This window comes from Anopheles stephensi, unplaced genomic scaffold, assembly GCF_013141755.1.
Source record: "Anopheles stephensi strain Indian unplaced genomic scaffold, UCI_ANSTEP_V1.0 ucontig293, whole genome shotgun sequence".
Lineage (NCBI taxonomy): Eukaryota > Metazoa > Arthropoda > Insecta > Diptera > Culicidae > Anopheles > Anopheles stephensi.
Genome location: NW_023405228.1, coordinates 114,811 through 141,001, shown reverse-complemented (window position 1 = coordinate 141,001; position 26,191 = coordinate 114,811). Strand labels below are relative to the sequence as shown.

Genomic DNA, 26,191 nt, shown 5'->3' with positions numbered 1-26,191 from the left:
CATCCTGCCAAGCGGGCGGGTAAACGCCGCATCGTCGCTTCGTTCGTAAATAGTCTTTTGTGTGTGTACCTGTGCGCGCGAGCCTTGTTGTATCGTGTGTAGCGGTAAGTGTTGTCTTCCCCTACTTCCACCGTTGTCTCCGGTCCCTACATGGGGACTGATTTATCGGACTCGGAAAGGGAGATAGTGCCGCATGTAAAGCGCAAACCGGGTCGCCCTAAGGCCACTCCGGCCACAAAGAAAGTTGCCTTTGACGAAAGACCTTCGACCTCGAAGACCACGAGTAGTGCCTCTAAGAAGAAAAGAAATAGAAGGCCTCCGGATACCCATCGACCGGCCATACGTGCCAAGGGTGGCTACCTGCTCGAAGTGCAGCAGGATTGGACACGCCGATCCGTTTTGCACTCGTAAGACTTGCTGCGGAAAATACAGAGGGGCGCATACTACCGAGGAGTGCAAAGCCCCATCCCAAAATTGCTCGAATTGTCGGGAGGAGTGGCATGAGGTTGCATTGTGCCCTGTGTACCGGAAACTGCAAAGGGAGCAGACCAAAACGGTAGCCGAGCGGGCACGCAGCTCATACAGCGATGCTCTCAAGGGAGCAAACGCATCGAACCCCTTTGCAGTGCTGGATAACACAGCTGCAAATGGCGAGGCCAATCCGACTGCACTCGAACAGGTGCCATTGAGATCGGTAAAAGTACTGAGAGTGCCTTACAAAAAGGTACAAAGCAAAGTACTCAAGTAAAAAACCAAACCTTTGGCACCACAGCGCCACGCTAAAGTTTCTCCGCCGGTCCCGAAATGCGACGCTGATCCCAAAACTCCCGCCCCACCAATTGGCAGGAAGCAGCCCAAGAAAAAGCGATCACCTCGGGCCGAAGCTCCTTTGGAAAACCTAATTTTTACGACTGAGCCCAAGGGCTTTCCGAGGATCCCTACTACGTCCCTTTCCGAGATCCTTGAGTCCCTCCTCTTGACCCTTAACCTCCCGCAGCATCTGCACATGATCGCTACTTGGGCCCTTCCTTTCCTGAAAGGAATGATCAAACAGTGGCTGGCTCAATGGCCATGCTTAAGTATGATGGTCCGTCCGGAGAAATAATGGCTCCTACGGCTACTATCATACAGTGGAACTGTAGGAAATTACTTGGAAAGCTAAACTCCTTTAAAGCATTAGTGGGCGAGCACAACTGCGATGTGTTTGCCCTCTGTGAAACTTGGCTATCGGATGACATTAAACTAACCTTCCCGGGATATAACATAATCCGTGAAGATCACGTTATTACGGGTGGGGGAGGGGGGTACTGATTGGTGTTCGAAAGAGTCACACTTTCACCAGAATACCTACCCCTAGACAAGAAATTGTCGAAACTGTTGCAGTTAAGGCAAAACTGGGCGTTCTTCACGTGACAATTGCGTCTATTTATATCCCCCCGATAGCCAATAATGAAAAGGAAAAAATTGAAAAGTTCAAAGAGGATCTTGGAATTTTATCAGTGGTCATGCCCGGACCGCCTTTGATCCTGGGAGACTTTAACTCCCATGGAATCGACTGGGGGTGCAATAAGGATGACATTCGCACTCCTATCATCCGAGATTTCTGCGACAGATTTGGTTTTTCCATTCTCAACTCAGGAGAGTCAACTAGGGTGCAGACACCTCAAAGTAGGGCGAGTGCACTGGACCTGTCTCTATGTCCATCAGCAATGGCCCTGGATTTTAGTTGGAAGGTGATCCAGGACCCTATCGGCAGTGACCACTTGCCGATAGAAATTTCCTACATCAAGGGAGGATGTCCAGTAGATGTAACACCCGTTAAATGTGACTCAACGAGGAACATCGACTGGACGAGATACGGCGAATTAATTATTTATTTGCGAATTAATTGGAAGATTTGTCTCCTGTCAAGGAGTACGAAAAACTTGTTTCAATCATAAACAAGTGCGCCCTTGAGGCCCAAACAAGGCGCTCCCACCAAGCAAGGACATTTAAAAAACCTCCCACTCCTTGGTGGGACAAGGATTGCCAAGCGGCTTTTACCAAGAAGCGTGAGGCATTTAAAGCCTTCCGGGACACGGGCTCGAGGTCCTTAAACAGCAACAACATCAATGAGAGCGAAAGCTTTTCTGGCGAGTGGCTGTATGAATTTGCCCACAAGCTTTGCCCCGATTTCGTTCCTGCGCCAAGTTTTACACAACATGCGCCTGGTAGTGACCCTAGGATGGATTCACCGTTCACAATGGTAGAGCTGTCACTTGCTCTCCTATCAAGCAAAAGTTCCTCCCCAGGTCTGGATCAGATTGGTAGCAAATTGCTTCAAAATCTGCCCGACATAGGGAGGAAGCGTCTGTTAAGCATCTTTAACAATATGTTGGAGGTCAACAGCGTCCCGCAAGAGTGGAGAGAAGTGAAAGTTGTCACTATCTTGAAGCCTGGCAAACCGCCCTCAAGACACGATTCTTATCGGCCAATATCGTTACTGTCGTGTCTGAGGAAACTCCTTGAAAGGATGATTCTTTTCCGGTTAGAAGAATGGTTGGAATCGAACAACCTTCTCTCAAATACCCAGTTTGGTTTTCGTAAAGCCAGGGGTACTAACGACTGCTTAGCCCTTCTGGTTACCGAAATAGAGCTTGCTCGTGCACGCAAGCAGAACATGGGATCTATTTTCCTGGATATACAGGGGGCATTTGACTCAGTATCACCATACAAGCTGAGTCAAAAATTAGAAAATGTGGAGCTGAGTCCAAAGTTAAATAATTTTTTGTTCAACCTTTTGTCGGAGAAAGCTTTGAATTTCAACAATGGACATGTACAGCTAAAGCGGACCAGTTTCCATGGACTAGCACAAGGGTCCTGCTTGAGCCCCCTGCTATATAACTTCTATGTCAGTGAAATAGATTCTTGCCTAGCTCCGAACTGCAGCATTAGACAATTGGCAGACGACGGAGTCATATAATTTGCAAGCAGGGACGCCGCCGAAAAACAACTAGCTATTAAACCTATTTGGACAATCTTGCCGAGTTGTCTGAAAACCTTGTGTTTGGAAACAACCCTGACGTGTTGACAGTCGACGAAAGCACGATCGTGCTTTCGTTAAGTTGGGGCACTCGCGTAGCCAGGATTCGTGTTGAGTGCAGGGGCGCTCACACGAATAAAAGTATTAAATATAAGTGCATTAGGAGAAATAAACCCTCTTACCTGCGAACTTCCAAGCAACACAAACGACGGTAAATATTCACAACTGCAGCAAAAAAACCACATCCGAAAACTCCTGCGAACGAACATTGGTGCCGTGACCAGGATATACAGTGCGATTCCTGAAATTTTCGCGAGTTTTTAACGTTTTTTCCGCGCGCGTAACGTGATTCGTCATTTTGTACGTTTTGTTCCGCTCACCAAAATACAATCCCTTCACACACTTCGCCCCACAATGCCTGCGCAATCGACAGTGTTAACATCGCGACGAACGATTCTGCTAGCTGCTCTGGTGCGGTACGTGCAATTTGTGCACGAATACGATGCTGAACGGGATGCCGTAGAGGTGGAGGTTCGGTTTGGCAGGTTTGAGAAGCTGTCCAAGGATTTGGAAAGCATCCAGCAACAGCTCAAAGACCAGACGAGCAATGCCGAAAAAAATGTTCATAATGCTGCACTCCGCGAGAACTTTGAGGCGAGAGTGATTCGCGTTCAATCCGCGTTAAAACGGGAATGGAAGGAAATCTCCCACCTACAGAATGCGCAGCCAAGGCCGGGTGGCAACCCGCTGCAAGGCATAAAACTGCCCACCATTGCACTCCCGGAGTTCGATGGTGACTATATGCGATGGCTGACCTTTAGGGACACTTTCGAGTGCCTCATCCACCAGAACGACGATTTACCAGCCATTCAAAAGTTCCATTACTTGCGCGCTGCTGTCAAGGGAGAAGCTGCTCAAGTGATCGAAGCGATCACGATAAGTGCATCCAACTACGATCTCGCTAGGAGAATGCGGACGGAGAGATACTCAAATGAGTACCTATTAAAAAAGCGTCACCTACAAGCGATGTTCGGCATTGCATCGGCCAAGAAGGAAAGTGCGTCGACCCTGCATCAGCTGGTCGATGAGTTCCAGCGCCACAAAAAAAAAAACGCTGGACCATTTGGGTGAAGACACCAACACATGGACAGCATTTTAGAACACCTCTTGTGCACTAAATTGCCTGTATCCACCTTGCGTGATTGGGAGGAACACGCTTCCACCAATACTAATCCCAGCTACGAGGGACTCATCACGTTTTTACAACGTCGTATTCGTGTACTCGAATCGTTATCCGTCAACAAGTTGGATATGTCCTACACGGAACCCCTTACACCATCGCGTCGAACGAATAACAGCTTTGCCACTACCAACCACTACCACGAGAAGAAATGCGCTCTATGCAGCCAAACGCACATGACAACAAAGTGCCAGCGATTCCTTGCATGGATCCTGCACGACGCTACAACATAGTTGTAAATGCTCGGTTGTGTTTTAACTGCCTGCGGGACACTCATCACACACGAGATTGCTCTTCGCCGTACAGATGTAAACACTGCAACGCACTACACCACACACTTTTACACGCACCACACAATACCGGAACACTTTCCACTGCACGTAAGCCAGCTGCGCAAGGTGAACCGAGTAACACAACACACACCCACGACGATCACATGTCCAACACACAACGTAGTTTCGCAGCGGCGTTGAAGCAAACCCCACACACGTACTGGTTCAAACCGCTCTCGTAAACATTGTCGATGTACACGGAATCTCGCATCCTGCGCGAGCACTTTTGGACAGTGCATCGCAACCTAATCTAATGAGCATACGGCTCGCTCGTAGATTAGGCTTGAGACACGACAAAGTGAATGTTACCTTACAAGGGGCAGGACTTTCGACAAGACCTGTCAGTAAATCGGCGCGAGCAACGATTGCTTCTCGTATTTCCGATTTCAATGCGGAGATGGAATTTTTGATCATAGACAAGGTGATCGCTGATTTGCCGGCGCATGATGTATGTACCCGCGGCTGGAACATCTCATCCAAAATCGTTCTGGCTGATCCGCAGTTCTTCAAGTCATCCCCGATCGACATCATTCTTGGCGCTCGACATCACGCTTCTTTCTTTGCCAACCTGCGTCAGGATGATACATCTCCGGATCTGCCTTCCATGATGAACAGCGTGTTCGGTTACGTCATGATTGGTTCCTGTCGTCCTACACCGCCTGATCCGCTAACCAATTGTACCGCTTTATCTAACGCTGTATGCATGGTGTCCCTTGAAGAATCGCTCGAACGCTTCTGGAAGCTGGAAGAGGTTAACGTTGCCAACTCTTACTCACCCGATGACTAGCGATATGAAACGTTTTACAAAGAAACCACCCAACGCGATGATTTAGGCCGATACATCGTTCGCCGACCCAGACTTCAACGAAAAGCTCGGTGTGTCGAAAGCAGCAGCATTGCGACGTTTTCAGTTTCTGGAAAGAAGATTGGAGCGCGATCCACAGTTGAAATCAGCGTACCACGATTTCATGAAGGAGTATTTAGAGCTTGGTCACATGTCGCCCGTAACTGCCAAAGTTGCAGAAGAACAAGAATACTATTTGCCGCATCACCCCGTCTTCAAAGCTTCTAGTTCCACCACGAAAGTGAGAGTAGTGTTTGACGGTTCTGCAAAAACGAGTACAGGTTATTCGTTAAATGATGTTCTATGTGTCGGACCTATAGTGCAAGATGACCTACTTGATGTAATTCTGCGTTTCCGTTCGTACCCGGTTGCTCTTGTTGGTGATATAGCGAAAGTGTATCGGCAGGTCTTGCTTCATCCCGGCAATCGCCGCTTCGTACGCATCCTGTTTCGTTTTTCGCCTCAAACACCAGTCCACACTTACGAACTCAATACGGTCACGTACGGTCTCACGCCATCCTCGTTCCTAGCTACGCGCACTTTGCTTCAACTAGCGGAAGATGAAGGTTCCGACTATTCGCCTGCATGCTCTGCCCTCAAACGAAACTTTTACGTCGACGATTTCATTGGTGGAGCCGATACCGTGGAAGATGCGCTCCTTCCTCGTAAAGAGCTAGCTGGTGTACTTGCCAAGGGTGGGTTCGAACTGCGCAAATGGACCTCGTATCGGCTCGATGTGCTGTCTGGTTTGCGTGCTAATCAAATCGGTACGCAGTCCTTGTACCAGTTTGTTCCCAACGAGACAGTGAAGGCGCTTGGCATCTCATCTTTTGTCATGCATTGCCAAAGTGGATTAATCGCCCCGATTATCATCCGCGCAAAGATGCTGATGCAAGAGCTGTGGCTACTGAGATCCGGCTGGGACGATCCCGTCCCCGATGTCATCTGCAACAAGTGGAAGGCGATTCAGTCCGATTGGAACTCTTTTCGAGAATGTAAAATAAATCGTTGTTTTCTTACCCCATTCTAAACTAGAGCTCCACACCTTCACCGATTCCTCCGAGACAGCCTATGGCGCGTGCGCTTATGCGCGCTGTGAGAACGCGTCAGGAGAGGTCCGAGTCAGGCTCCTAGCATCTAAGTCCCGGGTGGCACCTCTTAAACACATCACGCTACCGAGATTGGAGCTCAGCGCTGCTGTTTTGGGAGCTCATCTACACCACCGCGTCTTCTGGTCCGACTCTACCGTCACACTGAACTGGATTGCGTCTCCCCCAAACACTGGGAAGTCCTTTGTGGCCAATCGCGTCGCCGAAGTGCAGCACCATTCTCATCCCCGGCAATGGAGACACGTTCCCGGTTCATCCAACCTAGCGGATTTAGTCTCCCGTGGCATGTCCGCAGCAAGCATCACGCAAAGCACGCTGTGGAATTCCGGCCCGGACTGGCTTGTGCTTCCGTCATCCCACTGGCCACACCCGAATCCTGAATCGATCGACGGAGTTGATCTCGAAATCCGTCAGGTGAGTGCGAATATCGTTAGTACACCAACTCATCCGTGGTTCGATATCGACTCATCTTACACCAGACTGCTGCGCATCATTGCGCATTGCATACGTTTTGCACGCAACGCAAAACAGAAGGCGCGCACCCAGCAGCTGTCGCCGTCTTCATCATCACTGATGATACCGCCACCATACATCGCCGCTGCCAAAACTGCTCTCTGTAGATTGGCACAACAAGACGCCTTCTCCCTCGAAGTCCGACAACTGAAAAGAGGAGAAGCTTTAGCCAAGCAGTCATCATTACGCAAATTAAGCCCATTCATTGCCGAGGAGGGTTTAATTCGGGTTGGAGGTCGATTGAAGCTGTCGCAACTACCTTACCAATCGAAGCATCCCGTGGTACTTCCCAAGCATCACAAGCTCTCTCGCCTCATCGCAGAACACCATCACGAGGAGCTAATGCATGCCGGCGGAAGACTCCTACTGTCCCAGATAAGGGAAAGCTTTTGGCCCCTAGACGGACGTCGGCTGGTGAAAGGCATCGTGAGGAACTGTTTCCGATGCATTCGTCAGGATCCTGCACTCGCCCAGCAGCCCATTGGCCAGCTTCCCACCTCGCGCGCCACACCTGGTCGTCCATTCGCGGTTACTGGAGTGGACTACGCTGGACCGCTCTACCTGAAGCCAGCACATCGCCGAGCCGCAGTCGTTAAAAGCTACTTGTGCGTTTTCGTGTGTTTCGCTAAGAAGGCCGTGCACTTGGAGCTCGTGGGGGACCTCACAACTGCCGGATTTCTCGCTCCTTTACGCCGATTCATTTCCCGACGAGGCCTTCCATCCCAAATGCATTCCGACAACGGGAAGCACTTCGAAGGAGCCGCACATGAGCTTGGGGAGCTTTTCAAGCTTTTCGAGGACGAGCAACACCGGAACACCGTGGCTGCTGCTTGTGCTGATAAGGGCATCGATTGGCACTTCACCCCTCCAAAAGCACCACATTTCGGCGGGTTATGGGAAGCCGCCGTGAAGACAGCAAAAAGGCATCTCTATCGACACCTGGGCAGCACGAGGCTTTCGTACGAGGGTTACTGCATTGTCCTTTACCAAATAGAGGCAGCAATGAACTCCCGTCCCTTACTACCGCTGTCTGACGATCCCGACGATTTGACCGCACTCACTCCCGCACATTTCCTGATTGGGTCATCTCTGCACGCCGTTCCTGAACCGGACTACACGCGTCTGAAGTCCAGTACACTCGATGATCTTCAGAAGTGGCAGCTACTGGTTCAACGCTTCTGGAAACATTGGGCAACCGAGTACCTACAAGAGATGCAAAAAACCTACACTCAGTCGGGCGGCAACAACAGCAACATACTCACCGGCAGATTGGTTGTGCTGATGAACGAATCGCTACCAACTACGCGCTGGCCACTTGCGCGCATCCTGCAAGTACATCCCGGGGCAGATAAGATCGTGCGCGTGGTAACACTAAAAACAGCGAAAGGTATAGTTACGCGTCCCATTACTAAAATATGTGTCTTACCTACTAACCAAGACCCCGCGGTTTGCTAAGTTTATTGTTGTTGTTTGTTTTGACATTCGTCAAGGTGGGAAGGATGTTTGTACACAACCCTGACGTGTTGACAGTCGATGAAAGCACGATCGTGCTTTCGTTAAGTTGGGGCACTCGCATAGCCAGGATTCGTGTTGAGTGCAGGGGCGCTCACACGAATAAAAGTATTAAATATAAGTGCACTAGGAAAAATAAACTCTCTTACCTGCGAACTTCCAAGCAACACAAACGACGGTAAATATCCACCACTGCAGCAAAAAAAACCACATCCGAAAACTCCCGCGAACGAACAGTCGCGAAGTGACAAAACCTTCAAGTTGGATTTTTCGGAAATACCACGAAAACCAACAAGAGCAGAAATTTTAAAGGTCCTTACGGGTGTTTCCAAACTGCTTTTGACGACGGAGAAACTTTAGATGGTCCAAATGTTGAACCTCTCTTCTAGTGGAATTGAACGATGGTAAGCACATTTTTAAATGTAACGGTAGCGAATACGCAATTCCACGCACACACGTATGACGCGTAAGAACACTAGGGCAACACCGCAGCTTAGTGTCGTAACCGTAACCAAAGTATCATGCGGAACAAACTCCGGACAGTCCGTTTGTGATTCCGAATCACATATGTCACTCCACCGATTCCGAATCACATAGTACGGTCGTGGTCCATAATAAGCGATCACTAGGAGTGAATTCTCGTACCGCAAGACGCTAAGTGTCATTTGTGAGCGATTCTAAATTGCGAGAGCCTAGCGTCGGAACGGAAAGCGAACACATTACCATCGAAGATATGCGACGCGGAAAACTTCCAGGTAGACCAGGCTGGAACAGGTAGATCTGCCTACTGCAGATCCCAGCAGTATGGGTAGAAATCCACGCCAAGCGCCGCAATCGTTCGCGGCACACACCACCGACCCGGGGTCAAAGGGGGTCAACTCCGGTCAACGACGCGAACCAGCAACCACGGTTAGCGCGACTCGCGAAGACGACGTAAGAACGGGACACTCTTCTACACTCGCGACACCGATTACGCTGACGAATGCCGCACCACTCAACTTAACATCCACCATACCAAATCTACCGATAACATCACACTTTGAGAGACGCCAACAGACGCCATCGATGAGTGTCACTACGCCATCGCAGCGAAATCCACAGCCATGGCTCGATGGCCGACAAACGTCGCTTCATCCGTTTCGGATGAGCTGGGAGGAAGTAGAAGTGATGGATTCCGAGATCCTGCGCCGAGAAAACGATCTCCAGATACAGATAGTAAAACTAAAGTCGGAGAGGCTTCAAGTGAGTGTTTTGCAGTTGAACGCGTAGCGAGTTTATAGCGATGCCTTCGATCGTGCCGAGAGTCAACGTGGGCACACAAGGACGACGAAAAACCCAGCAGATTTGCCTCAGCAATGTCTGATGGGTTCAACACCAATCCTGGCTCTCAGCCCACACATCGAACGCTTCCGACGTGGAAGCAGAGTCAAATATACTGCCTGCGTTAAGACGGAGGCAGAAGTAGATCGCGAAAGCAGTGGGGTGTAGACGGTTGCAGATCTATACACCATCAACTGTTACACGATACGGGATGAAACCGAACCAGTACTCCGGCCTCGACTGCGCCAATACCCACTGACGACGCGTGTACACCAGCAAAGAAGGTAATTGTAAACACCCATTCGTCCACTAGCGGAGGAGTCTTACTCAAATACGTACCTGTGGTTGTATTTGGCGACAATAAGGCCGTGAAGACGTGCGCGTTTTTATAGTGGTTCAACGGAAACGTCTATTGAAGAGAGTTTTTTCGGTGAACTGGGTCTTAAAGCGACACCGCATCCGTTGTGCATCAGAGGGACCGGTGAGACTGAAAAGGATGAAAGTCGTTCAGTAAAGGTAGCACAACAAATAGCCAGCGTCGACAACACGATGAGAAAATTTACGCTTACAAAGGTACACACTCTGCAACACCTGTCGTTACCTTCACAATCGTTCTCAGTAGATGCTGCGTCTAGAAAGTATAAGCATCTGGAAGGTCTGAAGTTGCGATCTTTTTCCGACGTGACACCGCGAATTCTCATCGGCATCGATAATTGTCAGCTAATACGTCCATTTGCATACGTCGGAGAAGGAAACAGGAGCTAGCCCCCATCAAAACCCGCTTAGGTTGGATCGCCTTCGGACCAAAACCCCGTGGATCCTTGCGGCAAGACGCAAACGCTTACGGCAATTCCCTCATATTCTCACATGAACCAGACAATCTACAAAAAAAAAGATGTATCACAACCAATTCGCTAGGTGAGGCCAAAACGCCAGGAAAGATACCCTCAAAAAACGATGAACCAGAATTACCGGGAGAGGTTTGAATCATCGAAGCGGAAGGTGGCTTCGAAATCCGTAATCGGATGGATACGTTGCAACAGGGGACCCGAACGGACAAGCGTTCGATTTTCTGCACGGGCGCCTCGACTGGGGAGTTTCTAGGAGTGGCGTGGCTAACGACGAACCATTGTTTTGAAATTCCAAACCAAAATCATCCGATGGAAGAGTTCGACGATAGAGAGGTAATCTTGAAAATCATGTGCTTTTTTCGCAGGCGTAACAGAAAAGATCCGGGAATCGTGGGTTGCGGAATATATACTCACCTTAACGCGGCGAGAAAAGTGGTTTAAGCGCATTAAACCATTAGCAGTAGGCTAGACAGGCGACGACACAAACGGGGTGGGCTTATTAGTGCGACTAACCACTTAACTGAGATGTTACACTTACACCAATGGTTAAGGAGGAAAATATTGATAGGGAAAACCAACGAAAGCACTACAATAGCAGAACCGGGCAATGACGATCAGAACACGCGAAAACTGCCGGATGTAAACAAAGCCACATTCATACAATGTGATCTTACGCTGAGGGGGAGAATGTCAAATTAATTTGACCCAACCGGCTTCATAGTACCGCGGGTTTCCGATAGGCACCGCTACTAGCGCAAAAAATATATAAATAAGGGAAAAAGGGGCCGAAGCGAGGTGTAAGAGGAATGAGCGTTAATAAATTTCGAACCGTTAAGGAAATAGACTTGAGGATACAAGACTCGAGAAGGCCCCCCATAGAATCTTTTGTGTGCAGCACTGTGGCCTGTCATTTTTTATGTACAGTGGGATTTATGCATGGTCAAAACTCATTTGATATAAACATTGTGCATTGTTCCTTAATACTGGTACTAGACAGCGAGTAGAACATGATAATATACATTATAACATGTGATTTGAAATGCTGATATTCTTATTTTTCCTCCTTTCCTGAATATCTTTGCCCGGTAAAAAGTATTCATCGAATCAATGTTCCGTTACCGTTCGAGAACGCTGTCCAAGTTATAGGCCCGATTGGGCAAAAGACTCGAGGGTAAAAAGGTAAAATAGAGTCCCAAACAAAGATTTGACAGTTCGGAAATGGTCAGGGCTATTGCACACGCGATACGTGTTTTGTCAATCGGAGGGGGGATGTTTGTTTACATTTTGCATTTGGATTGTTATTGTGCAGGAAAGTGATCGTTTATTTTCCTCGACCTTTTTTATGATTTGAAACTAATGAGGCGCCTATATTGGTTGCTGTTTTAAATTGTTTCAGTTATATTCTACGATACGTTAATGATACGTCGCATACATTTGGTGAAAACGAGTTTGGGCTGCGCGTGGACACTTTGCTGCTTTGCTGCGGACCGATTCAACTCCCGGTCGGATGTTTGTTACCGGAGGATACAGAGGTGGCTGTTTATAGCAACAGTGGCCGCACCGTAACCTGCGCTAGCATCTATGACGATGCGCCTTAACAGCCGGCAATTCTATCAGTATGCGTTTCATACTGGTGTACTGGTGGTACAATGTGCAACCGAATTCTTTCCACCGCCGGAAGCAGCAGCATCCCGTTGGATGTTTGTCCAACGTTTTTTGGATGTGTTATGGAGCAGTATAGGTTAGCTCCTAGATGTTTCTTACCTTTGGCTAAACCGGAGAAGAGCCCCTGTTCTATATTAAAAGGAATTGCTGTGCTGTCGGCATGTGCACCATATCATACCATTGTATGATTGTGCACTTGCATGCAGACAAAATTTGTGTTGATAAATCTCGTGATAAATGTGATTAATTAGTAATAAAAGATGTGATCGTACACCTAACGCGGTCGTGTTTTAAACATATTTTAGTGTGACACATCCGAAACCGTTTTGGTACTTAGGTTCTAGTGGATCCGGGTGTGTTGTATTCTTTAACTTTTTAACGGATGTAACGTTATGCAATCACCGGAAAGGATCGGCGGAAGGCTATCATACAGAAAATTACGTACGATATTCATATATCTGTCCTGCTTTACAAGCCGTCTACCATGCTGATCGATTTCCTTGCAAGCTGGGCAGGTCATTCTATTTTAACATTACAGGATCGCAGTCTAACACATGGCGGTAGGTACCGGCTGCGTTAAGCTAAAAGGTTCCCGCCTTCGTCTCTGATTCTACTGGAATTTCGAACCGTTGAGCAGTTCGTACGTTAATTAAACGGACTGGCTAGCTTACTGGCTCAACAACTAGCGCCTAACAGTGGACCTTGTGCTTGCTGAACTTGTGCTTGTAGCTCATAGTTGAATAAGACGGACAGCCTGTCTTTATCCATCAGACTCCTAATCATTTCTTTCCATCCATCCGAAGAAAAAGTAAAAATTTTATCAAAAATTGAATATACAAGTCGTTTCTGAATTCTGAAAAATATTTTTTTCATGCTCACCTTCCTTATCGAGTTACCAAATTCCGTACCTAGGCACCACCTCTTGGAATAAAGACAAACGATGCCACTTCATACATTTATCAGATTTTTTCAATATCCACCAATGCAGTGTAGTCATGAAAACTGTTGAGACTCTATAATGAAATGAAATGATAAAATAAGGTTTTATTCGAACACATAAGTGTTAGCAAACTGAAATGAAACTTTGGATTGGTCTATTGAATTGAACTTTGGTTTTTCTAGTTCTCGATTTAAATTGAAAGTCTATCTATTTACCACGGTTTATTGTAATGGTTGCTTGTTTAAAAAAGAAGCAAACAATTGAACTTTAATTGAATGCAGACGTATAACATTAAATAGAAGCGCATAAAATGATCCCTGCTGTATTTCTTTTATTTTTCGAACCTCACTAGCATTTATTCCCAATCTGCTCGTTTAAGTATCTTGCTACACGTGCCGGCTTCTATTAAATTCCGGCACTATTTTAAATCATTCAATGCTTTTTTTTTGTTTATTGCACAAAAAACTACTCGAGTGCTCAATACATTAACATTATTCCAATGCGTTGATGTTCTACATATATATGCCAACTGTTGTTCATAGTGTCTAGTATAGTACCTGTTATGTAAAATAAATTGTAAGATATTTAAGTAACAAAACTTGTTTGTTTAATACATGTAGAACGGCCCGGCCGTATTGCTAAAAAACGAAAATCTTATCTAGTAAAAATAAAATTAGCAATACTTCACTGGCAACTCATGGTTTCTTAATATAGCAAAGGTTAATTATGTCAAATCCGATGTTTGTTTAATTTTAATTTTACAGATACAATTTCTTTGTACAGCCGAAAGTGACGCCAGTTGTGTCCGACCAAAAACCAAGTTATAAACTTTTATTAAAGCATGAAACATCGTCCTGAATAGCTAAATCATTTACATTTTATGAAACATTTCGTTTCACAAATGTATCAAGCAAAAGAAAAACTATTCCAAGTAATTTTTGTTCCAATTTTTGCGAAACCAAATCAACACATATGTACGCTCCAAAAAGTGGAATGCGAATGGTCTGATGTTTCTAACATATGAAATGTCCTGAAAGATTTTTATCCAAAGCCTTCTCAGTCGTGTTTATTCGTCGCGTATCATTCAGCCACGTGTTTACTGAGAATTTTCTGAAAGTATTTTATACTAAATGTTAATGGCTAATCCAACCTTTTCTTCTTGCAACAAAAGGCGCTTACGGGTGATGTGAAAAATATTCATTAACAAATCCTAGTTTCCCAATCATTTACTCTTAGTTGTGTTATTCTAAATCCGACTCTATAGTTGGCTCCGATAGGTTGGTGGCATTTCGTGATGGGAATCGAGGTTTTTCATTAAAGACTATGTTTTCAGCAAGTATTAAGGAATTCAGTCAGTAATTTAAAATTTATACTGTCGAATTGTCTATTTCAAAATTCCTCCATAATAGTTCTACCGATTTCAATTTAATTTCTAGTACACCTATGGTAAGAATGAGAATAATGTTTGCTGTAGTTATTATGCCGCTAAATGTTCCATATGTTTGCTATGCTTCTCTATGTACCACATTACCAGACGAGATACTGGGGAACTTTTTTTTTTGTATTCTATACATGATTCTCAGGGCAAGAACGAGTGTCCTGAATACAGCAGAAACGTTTATATTCTTCCTGTCTATGTATTTGAGACTTTTCTGTATTGTCTTTTATTTTTTGAGAAATGCATTCAACCCTCTCCATTAGTATATACAAATGCTAGTTATAATTACTTGGACGCAGAAAGGCAATGGAGTGGTTAATACTACCATGCAAATACCAAAAAACCCTCGAGTTCATTATTATTTCGGCATTCGCCCAGGTTGTAGTATCCATCTCTAAATATATAAATATGATTTACATGAACTGGTAAGCGGTTGAATACATGGTTTCAACCTCGAACATATACCTTGAAAATGCAATATAACGTATATTTCGGAACAAAGAAGTATTTTGATGAAAGTTATGCCTCGTTCAAATGTCAACTGATTATTTACTGACTGGTTTTTCACAGAATCATTCACAAAATGTCGTACCATACACGCGAAGCTTGTCTTTACGGGTTGTTGTATTTATAAATATTGAATTCTATCCTGATTTAGTTATTCTTAATATAAATTAATTTTTAAATAGAGCTCATGTCTACGATACGTTTCATCTGACTAATCAAACTAAACAAGCATCTGTTTTTGGGAATAAAACAAAAGCTTGATGTTTTAGCTAAATGTGATAGTGACGTATCGTGCTTTTTTGGCATGCTATTATGCTATTGGTGCGGTCCGGGGGTGTGCAAGACTGACTATCATCCAGTTACCGGTAACAAAAATCATAGAAAGCTATAGAAGGCCAAATAGACGAGTTAGAAATTGTGAATTTGGGTTTAAGTTTTTACGATCGACGATATTGTTTTCATTTTTTTTTTAATTTATAATATTACATTCATTTTTATTCAATATTCATTCCAGTTTTTTATAAGGCCTTCCTTATATATTTTCAAAATTGTATTTGGCATGGAAGATGCTCAAAAAGTTGGAAAAATATGGAATAATTTATTAAATTATCTTATCAATATACTTCGGGGGAGAGCCGCGGAGAAATCTAAGAATAATGTCTTAAGAGGTGTTGTAAGAAACGTGTGCACTGCTTGATTGTTCTTTTTTGAGGGATCTTTATTCCTATTCTAGACCCATAGCATGCATTCCATTAATTCATTCGATCGTGACCGCCTTCGGGAATGCCATGCCGGTTGCCTATAAGGTGCAAATAATCGGTTTACATGAATAGCTCAAATCAAGAATCTAGTGTGAAAATAACACAATACACTTTTATAGAAACACTTAAAAATAATTTACTGATTAAAATAGAGCAAAATACTCAGTCAATCAAAGCGAGCTAGGCACTCCACTCCTTCAATATTTGAGTCTTTTCTAGAAGAAAAACAAAAAACCCTTAAGTTCGTATGAAGTTAATTGTGTTTTAAAAGCTGTTAATTTTGATGAATTCCTGAAACTTTATTGCTGTATTATACTTTACTTTCTATAGGTTTAGCTTTCTGAAAATTGTTTTTGCTCTTATATGGGAGGTTTCCGATTCCGAAAGGTACTCATGCAAATCTATATGTTAAAAATGTCAAATGATCTCTACGCTTATGTATTCATACAAAAAAAAAAAATCTTTGGTTTCCATCAATTTTAGTTTTGATGCATTTTAATAGTGGCAAAAAGGAATAATTAAACTGTGTGTAGAATTGTGATGTAAGTATAACAGGTGTATGTAAAAATAAAATGTTTTATGATTTTTCACAACTTTTTATTGGTTTATTTTAGAACAAACAGGTGTTTGTATAACTCTGGTAAGGCCATATCTGAACCACTTATCTGTTCCTTGTAAATAATATTTACATGTTTGGAGATGGATATTACAACCGAAATAATAATTAACCTAACACATAATTGTGTATTTGCATGGTAATTTAACCACCCCATTGTCTTTCTCATCTCAAGCGTTTATAACTTATATTTCTACACAGTCAAATAAATAAAAACTTCTCATGCATAAAAAAATAAATAATAGCTTATGAAGATGGTTGAAAGCGTTTCTCAAAAAAAATGAGAAAAATTTAAAACTGGTGTACATAGATATGCTTGATGAATAACAACTTTTGTGCTGCATTCACGATTTATTTTTTTCATTTTTTTGCAATATAGCCTTCAATAGCGGAGCATAAGGTAGCACAGTATGATCCGACTTACAGATCACCTATCGGCATAAAAACTTCTATAAATCTTATTCTCATACCTACCATATATGCAGAAAAATTTGAATTCAAATCGGTACGACAATTTTGGAAAAATGTAGCAATAAACGATGCGAGAGCATTAATTTTGAATTAAATTTAAAGTTTCTCTAAAAAGATAAAATTTTATTGATAAAAACTCGTCTCATAGCCATAATGAATTGCAATCAAGCTATACCCAAGAATTAAGAATAACAGAGCTACAACACATCTAGCAGTAAATGTTTGAAAAACTAGGATTTGTTAATGAATAATATGTGTTGATTTGGTTTCGCAAAAATTGGAACAAAAATTACTTGGAATAGTTTTTCTTTTGCTTTATACATTTGTGAAACGCAATGTTTCATAAAATGTAAATGATTTAGTTATTCAGGACGATGTTTCATGCTTCAAAAAAAAAATTATAACTTGGTTTTTGGTCGGATTAAACGTTGTTTAATCTTCTTTTTCGGCTGTACATCCCATTACAGAATAGAATACCATAGAATGATGGTGAGAGCGTTGTTGTAACTTAGGAACAGCATGAGCCCTCTATTGTGATCCAGTATCCAAATCAGGATTAATTAATTAATAAAGAAATTGTATCTGTAAAATGAAAATTAAACAAACATCGGGTTTGACATAATTAACCTCTGCTATATTATGAAACCATGAGTTGCCAGTGAAGTAGTGCTAATTTTATTTTTACTAGATAAGATTTTCGTTTTTTAGCAATACGGCCGGGCCGTTCTACATGTATTAAACAAACAAGTTTTGTTACTTAAATATCTTACAATTTATTTTACATAACAGGTACTATTCTAGACACTATGAACAACAGTTGGCATATATATGTAGAACATCAACGCATTGGAATAATGTTCATGTATTTAGCACTCGAGTAATTTTTTGTGCAATAAACAAAAAAAAAAAAAAAAATCAGTCTGCCTCCAGCTTCCGTAGCGAGAGGATGCTCATCGCTTGGAAGCGCTCCTACGAGTTTTTTGTTAAAAGCAGATAGTGATAATTTCTCTCGAGTGCGATTGCGTAGCCCTCTAGATTACGCGTAGCGTGCTAATCGTTGTTTACGTCTTTCTCCGACTTTCGCTCGGAGTTTGTACTATCGATCGAGCGGCGCTTAGCCCTGATCGACGTTTGTGTCTAGTGTTGTGAGTGTGTGCACCTGTAGATCGTTGCGATAAGCGAGCGTATCATCGCTGCGTTGTCGCATCGATCGACGTTGGTAGCCAGTGAGTGTGTGTAGGTGTGTTTGTTTATTTGTGCATCGTTCCCCACGGTGAGTTTTTTTTCCCCTCTTTCTAAACCTTCCGTTGTGTCCGGCTCTACCATGGGGGTAGAGCAGGAAGAGTCCGAGTCGGATCGGGATGTTGGGCCTTGTAGGGAGGTCAAACGCAAGCCAGGTCGCCCTAAAGCCGCCCCAGCTACGAAAAAAGTGGCCCTGGAAGAGAGGCCTTCAACATCGAAGGCCTCGAACAGTGCCCCGCCGGCAAGCAATGCCCCGCTGACCCTCAACAGCGAGCCGCTATCGGAGCATCGAGCTCGTGCTTACCCGCCGTCATGGGAGGGTAAGCCGTTTGTTTTTTTCATGCCGCGATCAAAACAGCTCGATGTAAGGACGATCGCGGCACAGCTGTTTAAAAAATACCCGGGCGTTGCCGACGTGTTTCGGATGCGCCCGAACAAGATCAGGGTCACCGCAAAGGACCGGGCTCAAGCCAACGTCATTGCGGCTGATTCAGATTTCACGGAGCACTACCGGGTTTATATTCCCGGTAGTCTGGTTGAAGTGACCGGCGTAATCGAGGACTTCGATTATCCGGAGGAGGATATTTTGAACTTTGGGGTGGGTGCATTTCAAGCACCAGGTACCCCAAGGGTTAAAGTTCTTGAGGTGAAGAAGCTATTCAAGCTTGATCCCTCAACAAAGGATGAAAAAAAATATGTTCCGACCTCCTCCCTCCGGATCACGTTTGAGGGAACGGTACTTCCGCAGGCCCTCATCCTAGAAGGCCTCCGGATACCCATCAACCGGCCATACGTGCCAAGGGTGGCCACCTGTTCGAAGTGCAGCCGGATTGGACATGCCGATCCGTTCTGCACTCGCAAGATTTGCTGCGGAAAATGCAGAGGGGCTCACGCTACCGAGGAGTGCAAAGCCCCATCCCAGAAATGCTCGCATTGTCGGGAGGAGTGGCATGAGGTAGCCTTGTGCCCTGTGTATCGGAAACTCCAGAAGGAGCAGACAAAAACTGTAGCCGAGCGGGCACGCGGCTCGTACAGCGATGCTCTCAAGGGAGCAAACGCATCAAACCCTTTTGCAGTTTTGGGTGCATCTGCAAATGGCGAGCCTAGTCCGACTGCACCCGAACAGGTGCCACTGAGATCGGTAAAGATCATGAGAGTACCTTACAAAAAGGTACAGCGGAAGGTTCTAAAAACAAAAAATAGACCTTTGGCACCACAGCGCCACGCTAAAGCTTCTCCCCCTGGTTCAAAACGTGACGCTGATCCCAAAACTCCCGCCCCCCAAATTGCCAGGAAACAGCCCAAGAAGAAGCGATCTTCTCGGACTGAAGCTCCAGTGGAAAGCCTGGCTTTTCCGACGGAGCCCATGAGCTTCCCGAGAACTCCCACTCCGTCCCTGTCCGAGATCCTTGAGTCCCTTCTTTTGACCCTCAACCTCCCGCAGCATCTGCACATGATCGCAACTTGGGCCCTTCCTTTCCTGAAGGGGATGATCAAACAGTGGCTGGCTCAATGGCCATGCTTAAGTATGATGGTCCGTTTGGATGATTAATGGCTCCTACGGCTACTATCATACAGTGGAACTGTAGGAGTTTGCTTGGCAAGCTAAACTCCTTTAAAGCATTAGTGGGCGAACACAACTGCGATGTGTTTGCCCTCTGTGAAACTTGGCTATCGGATGAAATTAAATTAACCTTCCCGGGATATAATATAATCCGTGAAGATCGCGTTACTAGGGGTGGGGGGGTACTGATTGGTGTTCGAAAGAGTCACACTTTCACCAGAATACCCACCCCTAGACAAGAAATAATAGAAACTGTCGCAGTTAAGGCAAAACTGGGCGTTCTTCACGTGACAATTGCATCTATTTATATCCCCCCGATAGCCAATAATGAACAGGAAAAAATTGAAAAGTTCAAAGAGGATCTTGGAAATTTAGCAGTGGTCTTGCCTGGACCGCTTTTGATCCTAGGAGATTTTAACTCCCATGGTACTGACTGGGGGTGCGATAAGGATGACATTCGCACTCCTATCATCCGAGATTTCTGCGACAGATTTGGGTTCTCTGCAAAGAAAACTGAGATGGTAGTCTTTTCTCCTTTCAGCGACACGCCGAAAAACAGGGAGAAAAGACTATTTGACCCGAAAATTGATGTCTTTTTGTACGGTGAAAAGATATCAACCACCGACAATTTTCGATACCTTGGTGTTTGGTTCAATTCAAGGCTAAACTGGAGTACACACATCACCCATCTGGTGCAAAAATGCAGTAAAAGAATCAACTTTCTAAGGACAGTCACAGGATTCTGGTGGGGCGCACATCCATCAGACGTCCTGCGACTGTATAAGACAACGGTACTATCCGTGTTGGAATATGGAAGCATATGCTTTCTTTGGGCATCCAACACGCATATCCTCAAGCTAGAGAGGCTACAGTATCGTTGTCTTAGACTCGCACTAGGGAGCATGAAATCAACACACAACATGTCCCTAGAAGTGATGACCGGAGTGATGCCGCTAAAACTTCGTTTTGAAATGCTGTCGCTTCGCCTTCTAGTCCGTTCTTCAGTATCAAATCCCTTGATCGAAGAAAATTTTAAAGCGCTTCTAGAGACAGGTTCTAAGAGCAAGATCTTGAAAATCTACGAAGATTTTGTTGCCCTACAAGTGCATCCTAGCGCTCCACAGGCATTAAACCGTGCTGCCCTTCCTGAGACCTACAGTTCCCTTTTAACAACAGATTCCTCGTTGCACGAGGAAATTAAGACCATACCGAATGATCTTCGCCCGATGGTAGTTCCGGGCATTTTCAGGGATAAGTATGGCCATTTAGACCAAAGTAGCCAGTATTATACTGATGGATCATCCTCTAAGGAAGGCACCGGCTTCGGCGTTTTTAGTGAGTCCGCCGAAGCATTTTTCAAATTGCGGGAGCCGTGTAGTGTCTACACCGCAGAACTAGCCGCAATCTTGTACGCACTATTGATTATAGCAGCGAGACCTTCGGATCAGTACTTCATCTTTACAGATAGCCTTAGTGCTATTGAAGCACTACGATCCCCGAAGGCTGTTAAGAGTCAGGATTTCCTTGTCATTAAAATCATAGAATTGCTTGGCTCCATGTTCGACAAGGCGTTCAGGATTTCGCTAATTTGGGTACCTTCTCATTGTGGAATTCCCGGCAACGAGAAGGCAGACTCACTGGCCAAAACAGGCGTCCAACAAGGCGCATTTTACGACCGTCCGATCTCGGCCCGAGAGTTTCTTCGCCTACCACAGCAACTTTTCCTGTCTCGCTGGCAGAGCATGTGGGAGGCAGATGATCTCGGGCGATTCCTTTTCTCGATCTCTCCGCAAGTGTCCCTGCGGCCTTGGTTCGGTGGGCTCTCTGTAGACCGGGCGTTCATACGCATGATGTCTCGACTTATGTCGAATCATTTCGCGTTGAACGCTCATCTGCAGCGTATAACTCTGGCTCAGACGAAGGTGTGTGGCTGCGGTGACGGATTTCACGATGTGGATCACCTTCTGTGGTCCTGCGTGGAGTTTGAAACTGCAAGACCCTCCTTGTTAAGCGCAGTCGAGAGCATCGGCAGACGACCGGGTATAGAAATAAGGGAAGTGTTGGCGACTAGGGACCTCGCCTACATGAGGCTCATCTACCGATTCGCCAGAGACAACGGTCTCATCCTTTGATTCCGCATCCCTATTATCCTTCCAATCCACATCCGCCACTCCTTTTGTTATATGTTGTGTTGTCTTTGTGGTAAATGTTTTATGTTGTGCAATGTGTGATCTGTTGACGGAGCAATTGCATTCGAGGGCAATTTTCTTACTGCCGTTAAAAGGAGGCAGGCTTGTGTGTTTTTTTTTGTCTGTAGTAGTGTGCTCCAAGTCAGTCCAGCTTTGGAACAGCGGGGTCGCCTGGGTTGGCGTTGGGCTCGGGAGTGGTCGGCGGGTACAGCCTCGTAAACAGTGGAGTCACTCCAGCTGTTGCGAGATGGAATCCGCCGATCTTTTTTGAGTTCGATGTTGACTTGGTTGATCACGGGCTGTGTCATTGCTGGGCTGCTTGGAGAACATTGCACGCAGAAAAATTCATGTTTGTACTGTGCAAATAACTGTGCTTGTTTGTTTCAGTCCAGACCCATAATAGACAACCGGACCAAACCAACCCCCTTCGAAGCCATAGCCACAGCAATAGAACCGGACCAAAAAATCTACAACACACACACACGCACAAACAATAGAAATGGACAACAACCACTCATCTTCACTACACAACCGAGCATGCCCGGGATATGGCAAATGACTAGGAGGAAATGCCTAGTCAATTTTCTTTCATTGTTTGTTTTCGTGAATTTAATTCACAGTCACCACACGCGGTGGTGACAATACGGCATCAGTCCGTAATAATAAATAAATAAATAAATAAATAAATAAACAAAAAAAAAGCATTGAATGATTTAACATAATGCCGGAATTTAATAGAAGCCGGCACGTGTAGCAAGATCCTTAAACGAGTAGATTGGGAATAAATGCTAGTGAGGTTCGAAAAATAAAAGAAATACAGCAGGGATCATTTATGCGCTTCTATTTAATGTTATACGTCTGCACGCAATTAAAGTTAAATTGTTTGCTTCTTTTTTAAACAAGCAACCATTACAATAAACCGTGGTAAATAGATAGACTTTCAATTTAAATCGAGAACTAGAAAAACCAAAGTTCAATTCAATAGACCAATCCAAAGTTTCATTTCAGTTTGCTAACACTTATGTGTTCGAATAAAACCTTATTTTATCATTTCATTTCATTATAGAGTCTCAACAGTTTTCATGACTACACTGCATTGGTGGATATTGAAAAAATCTGATAAATGTATGAAGTGGCATCGTTTGTCTTTATTCCAAGAGGTGGTGCCTAGGTACGGAATTTGGTAACTCGATAAGGAAGGTGAGCATGAAAAAAATATTTTTCAGAATTCAGAAACGACTTGTATATTCAATTTTTGATAAAATTTTTACTTTTTCTTCGGATGGATGGAAAGAAATGATTAGGAGTCTGATGGATAAAGACAGGCTGTCCGTCTTATTCAACTATGAGCTACAAGCACAAGTTCAGCAAGCACAAGGTCCACTGTTAGGCGCTAGTTGTTGAGCCAGTAAGCTAGCCAGTCCGTTTAATTAACGTACGAACTGCTCAACGGTTCGAAATTCCAGTAGAATCAGAGACGAAGGCGGGAACCTTTTAGCTTAACGCAGCCGGTACCTACCGCCATGTGTTAGACTGCGATCCTGTAATGTTAAAATAGAATGACCTGCCCAGCTTGCAAGGAAATCGATCAGCATGGTAGACGGCTTGTAAAGCAGGACAGATATATGAATATCGTACGTAATTTTCTGTATGATAGCCTTCCGCCGATCCTTTCCGGTGATTGCATAACGTTACATCCGTTAAAAAGTTAAAGAATACAACACACCCGGATCCACTAGAACCTAAGTACCAAAACGGTTTCGGATGTGTCACACTAAAATATGTTTAAAACACGACCGCGTTAGGTGTACGATCACATCTTTTATTACTAATTAATCACATTTATCACGAGATTTATCAACACAAATTTTGTCTGCATGCAAGTGCACAATCATACAATGGTATGATATGGTGCACATGCCGACAGCACAGCAATTCCTTTTAATATAGAACAGGGGCTCTTCTCCGGTTTAGCCAAAGGTAAGAAACATCTAGGAGCTAACCTATACTGCTCCATAACACATCCAAAAAACGTTGGACAAACATCCAACGGGATGCTGCTGCTTCCGGCGGTGGAAAGAATTCGGTTGCACATTGTACCACCAGTACACCAGTATGAAACGCATACTGATAGAATTGCCGGCTGTTAAGGCGCATCGTCATAGATGCTAGCGCAGGTTACGGTGCGGCCACTGTTGCTATAAACAGCCACCTCTGTATCCTCCGGTAACAAACATCCGACCGGGAGTTGAATCGGTCCGCAGCAAAGCAGCAAAGTGTCCACGCGCAGCCCAAACTCGTTTTCACCAAATGTATGCGACGTATCATTAACGTATCGTAGAATATAACTGAAACAATTTAAAACAGCAACCAATATAGGCGCCTCATTAGTTTCAAATCATAAAAAAGGTCGAGGAAAATAAACGATCACTTTCCTGCACAATAACAATCCAAATGCAAAATGTAAACAAACATCCCCCCTCCGATTGACAAAACACGTATCGCGTGTGCAATAGCCCTGACCATTTCCGAACTGTCAAATCTTTGTTTGGGACTCTATTTTACCTTTTTACCGACTCGAGAAGGCCCCCCCTAGAATCTTTTGTGTGCAGCACTGTGGCCTGTCATGTTTGTTGTACAGTGGGATTTCTGTATGGTCAAAACCCATTTGATGTAAACATTGTGCATTGTTCCTTAATACTGTTAATAGACAGCGAGTAGAACTTGATACAATACATTGTAACAAGTGGTTTGAGATTATCATATTCTCATGTTTCCTCCTTTGCTGAATATCAATGCAAGGTAACAAGTATTCATCGAATTACTGTTCCGTTTTCGTCCGAGAACGCCGTGCATGTTTTAGGCCCGATTGTTCACCCCTAGTGCGACTGAAAACTAGTACGAAGCTCCTGTAACCCTAAATGAATGGTAGGGTTAGCGGAGAGGGGATTTTAATCAAATAATAACAATATTTTATTCGACTTTCTTCAACCAATTTTGACCACACTGAAAGCACACTGAAAGCTCACTGTGAAGCTCTCGCAACGTGTACTGTGGATTGCATAGCTTTAGGCGTATATCCTATAGTGCCTAACAAATTTTGTCAGGGGGGGCCTTCTAGAGTCTTTTACCGAATTTTTATATGGACTCTTTGACTCAGGGATAACGAGAGGACGCCATCTAGTGATCAAACCAATGAAACTCTGAAACTATATGGACATTCTGTTTTCCAGTCGTTTAAGCATAATTTGTGGCGCGGGGGTATGTATTTTTAAGTTCGAAGTTTAAGTTTTAAGTTCAATGATAATTCTCGAAATCCAATAGCGTTCATGATTTTGTATAGGTATTTACGATTAAATCTGGTAAAAGACTCGAAAAGGCCCCCCATAGAATCTTTTGTGTGCAGCACTGTGGCCTGTCATTTTTTATGTACAGTGGGATTTCTGCATGGTCAAAACTCATTTGATATAAACATTGTGCATTGTTCCTTAATACTCGTACTAGACAGCGAGTTGAACATGATAATATACATTATAACATGTGATTTGAAATGCTGATATTCTTATTTTTCCTCCTTTCCTGAATATCTTTGCCCGGTAAAAAGTATTCATCGAATCAATGTTCCGTTACCGTTCGAGAACGCCGTCCAAGTTATAGGCCCGATTGATCACCCCTAGTGCGACCGAAAACTAGTACGAAGCCCTTGTAAGCCAAAATGAATGGTCAGGTTAGGGGATAGGGGATTTGTATCGAATAATAACAATATTTTATTCGCCTTTCTTCAACAAATTTTGACCACACTGAAAGCACACTGAAAGCACACTGTGAAGCTTTCGCTACGTGTACTGCGGATGGCATACTTTTAGGCATATATCCTAAGGTGCCTAACAAATTTTACAGGGGGGGGGGGGGGGGGGGCCTTCTCGAGTCTTTTACCCAATGATTATATCAAATGAGCTTGATAAAAGACCCCTGACAAAATTTGTTAGGCACTATAGGATATACGCCTAAAGCTATGCAATCCACAGTACACGTTCCGAGAGCTTCACAGTGAG

At 44.4% G+C, this 26,191-nt stretch overlaps 1 protein-coding gene across 4 annotated transcripts in view; it reads right to left on the bottom strand.

The window, feature by feature from the left end:
* LOC118516445 overlaps positions 1-26,191 on the bottom strand; it is a 112,442-nt gene that overhangs the window by 13,725 nt on the left and 72,526 nt on the right. Inside the window, exons 1-5 of one of the 4 annotated variants that reach the window (XR_004907880.1) lie at positions 11,282-11,433; positions 11,158-11,208; positions 10,865-11,007; positions 10,462-10,773; positions 10,232-10,379 (exon numbers count right to left, since the gene is read on the bottom strand). The exons of 1 other annotated variant lie outside the window; for it this stretch is intronic. The gene's annotated coding sequence lies outside the window, so the exon portion shown is untranslated. Of the gene's footprint in view, positions 1-3,204; positions 4,740-10,231; positions 10,380-10,461; positions 10,774-10,864; positions 11,008-11,157; positions 11,209-11,281; positions 11,434-26,191 lie in introns of those variants that run through there. 2 more of the 4 variants (XR_004907881.1, XR_004907882.1) reach the window with 2 other exon arrangements.